The following is a 3,463-nucleotide window of genomic DNA, read 5'->3' as shown; positions in this document are numbered from 1 at the left end:
ACTTTTAACAGGAAATCAATAGAAGAGGAAACAGAAAGAATGTGAAAGCCAGAGGGAATGGAAGACACCAAGGAATCTAAGTTATCTAGACAGTACAGACCCGGAGGACATATTGTGCAGCAAGCACAAGCTCTACTTGGATCTTCACTAGATGGGATTCTAGAACTGAAAGGGGAAGTCAACACACTCTTTCATCCCTAACCCAGAAACTATCTTCAATTGACAGTACTCATGAATGAAAAGTTAGTTTTCTCCAAGGGAATCTCATTGGGGAAAGAAATCAGTTTTGAGGGTTGGCACTATGTCTGGAAGTATATGGCTAAAAACAAAAACAAAAACAAAAACAAATTCAGCAGCACCATTGAAGATTATTTGTCTTACAATAGTAAATATTTGTTTTTTTCTACTTTTGCGTACGTATTATACTTGTTGGTTTGAGGTTTTTATGGGATTCTTGGTTGTACAAACATGTTTTTCAGCATCTTTATATGTTTCTTGTGCGCTTTTTCTTTGTTCTTTTTTTCCTTGTTTGGTTGTGTTTTTCATATTTCTATTTGTTTGTCTTTTATTTACTTATTTGATTTTATAATCAATCCTTAGATGCCTGTCTGATTTCTAAGGAGACACAGAAAAGGTGTGGATTGGGATGGGAGGGGAGATGGGAGGAACTGGTAGGAATAGGGGAAGCAGAGACTGTAGTCAAAAATATTGCATGGAAAAACATTTATTTCCAATAAAATAGAAAAAGACATATTACAACAAGTCAAACCAAAAAAAATGGATTTTCCATCTCAAGTATACTAATTACATCCATAATACTCCCCTAAACCAACATCACTATCCATAACAGAAAACTCCAGTTTCTGTTCTATTTTCTTTTCTGGTGCTGTGATGAACTCCATAATCAAAAGCAAATGGAGAAACCAGGTTTTACTTTAACTTACAGGGCCACTTCACAACCCATCATTAAGAGAGCGAGAAAGGCAGCGATTCAAGCAGGACCGGAAACAGAAACAATCAAGGAAGGCTGCTTTCTGCCATACTCTCTGTGCCAACCTGAGTGAACTTTCCTACCCAGTCTTGCCCCAGTAGCCCATGGATATGCCAGTCTTACTTGGTTCATCCTTATAACATTAATAGTTAATCCTGACAATATCTTACAGATATGGCCTTAGGCAAAATTTATCCAGGCAGTTGTGAAATTGAATTTACCTCTTCCAAAGTGACTAAGTTGTGATGAGTTGTCAAGGAAAGAAAAAATCTTGTCTTTATTTGTGCCATTTGTGATTTACTTGTGGCTAGAAGACATTTTCATCATGTCTCCTTTGAAAAAAGTTCAAATAGTTCCCATTTTATAAAGCCATGTGAGAAAAAAGATGGTAGAATAAGTTGTTCCTGCCATGATATACATTAAAAGTCTTCTCCTGAGAAGAGATGCCTAACCTTAGGTTGATCCCATTATCTCTATTCTCTGTTAGGAAGGGAATTGTAAATTCAAGGCTAGGTTCTTGAAAGTGGTACCAAGAACATCCATTTTGTATTAGAAATACAATTCAAACTTTTGTTAAATATAAGCTCAAACCCCATTACTGCCTGATAAAATTCTTTTCCTCTAATCCTTTCATAGAGGAAGTTTTGGAAGCCTTTTGCATCTTTCCTTTAGAGGCCAGTTTTTAGTTTTTCTATGAAACCCATGCACATCTTTTAAACAATAATTTTGCAATATAAAAAAGGCCACAATCTGACAGCCAAATGGAGAACACTTGTGCCTCTCTTTAGATCATTCCCAGTTCTGGGGATTCAGCATGAGATATAGGCAAAAAGTTTTATATTTAAAGTCCACTTGTATTCTGAGAGCACATTTACTTGCTTTCTTCTGCCACTTTCATATGATAATCTGGTAAAAGAGGAGAATGGGAGGAGGGCTAAAGTACAGAAGTAAAACCAGTTCTACATAGATTAATGATTTGAGAAGACTTAAAGTAATCCTGTATCCAAAAGAAGCAATAATATTAAAGAATTCTAAAACTCAGTTTAGGACTAGAAAATGTTGAAGCACAGGAAGCAGTGACCCAATATTTAATTCTGTTTCCTTTTTATAGTTATTCAAATAAGATACATTAAAGAATAAGTTCAGAGATGCATTGATGTGGAGTTTATACTCCTAGAATGAGGCTGTTCATGTGCATTATATTTAGTTGGAGTTTTAGATGATGAAATTGTCACTCATGTGTTCTGAAGATTGTTTTATCACTTAACTTTGTGTCTTGGGTATACATTTTCTAGTATGATACATAGTAAGTAAAATAAGATAGACAATATAGATAGCTAGAGAGATAAATACTTAGATATTGATAGATATTTAAATGAAATATATACTACCCAATGACATATCAATAGGTGATATATAGATGGTAAAAGATATTGATGCAAAAACACAGTCTTCCCCTTAAAATACCAAGAAAGTTTATTCTGGAGCCAAGTATGGGTAAACATGTCTTAGGAACACAGATTTAGGTTACCCCAAATTCATGTTATGATATAACAATAGTTTAATGAACCATAATGATAGAATGAAGAAAGTCTCAAATCAAGATTCTTTTCAAATACATGTGTGGAAAATGAGCTAACAGTAAAGTTAAATGAAGAAATCTTATCTGTAGGACTTAGAGGATATACACGATATTCTTAGATTTTTACTTGGTAGAAACTATGTTTTTCTTAAGCTAACACATGTTTAAAGTTTTCTATGTTAGCTAAAAGATGTTGAGTCCTACATATATGTAGACAAAAATGTCTATATGGACTGTTCAATATAACTCAAGATAAATTTTAATTAGGCAGTAAACCTGCAACATCCTCTCAAACACTGAAGTTCTAATTATTCCTGCAAAAGGACAGTCAAAGGTGCAATTTCTCTTCTGGGAAAGGTCAAGATAGATAGAAAGAAAGGTAGGTAGGTAGGTTGGTAGTGTCTTTGGAAGGCTGAGTAGCCCATAATGTGGAGTCTATACATTGGAAATCTATGTATACTGATTACATAATTCAGTATATATCACAGGTCTAACAATGAAGAGATCCAGTGGTACAACTAACATAATGAGTTGCTTAGATGATAAGAGAAAATATCCCAGCTCTAAAGGCAGAAAAGAAGGGAAGAATAAAAATTTTCTTCCTAGACATTTTTTTTTTCTGTTCAGAATCCCAAAGTCATGGAGAATAGCTACATACACTGTGGAGGGCAATTAACTTTACCTTCAAAGTGTCTCTTGATTCAAAATCTAATTAATTCAAATAGTTTAAATGCTAAGACAGCTAAATTGAGAAATAATATTTGGCCTTGGCATTCCAAGGTGGAACTAACTAACATCAAATTTTGTCTTACACACAGACACACACACACACACACACACATTATATACATACATAGATACACACCTTTAATTAATAATTAGTCCAGTTT

This window comes from Mastomys coucha, unplaced genomic scaffold (genome assembly GCF_008632895.1).
Source record: "Mastomys coucha isolate ucsf_1 unplaced genomic scaffold, UCSF_Mcou_1 pScaffold22, whole genome shotgun sequence".
Classification (NCBI taxonomy): Eukaryota; Metazoa; Chordata; class Mammalia; order Rodentia; family Muridae; genus Mastomys; species Mastomys coucha.
The sequence above is the reverse complement of the archived record's forward strand: the minus strand, read 5'-3'. Positions refer to the sequence as shown.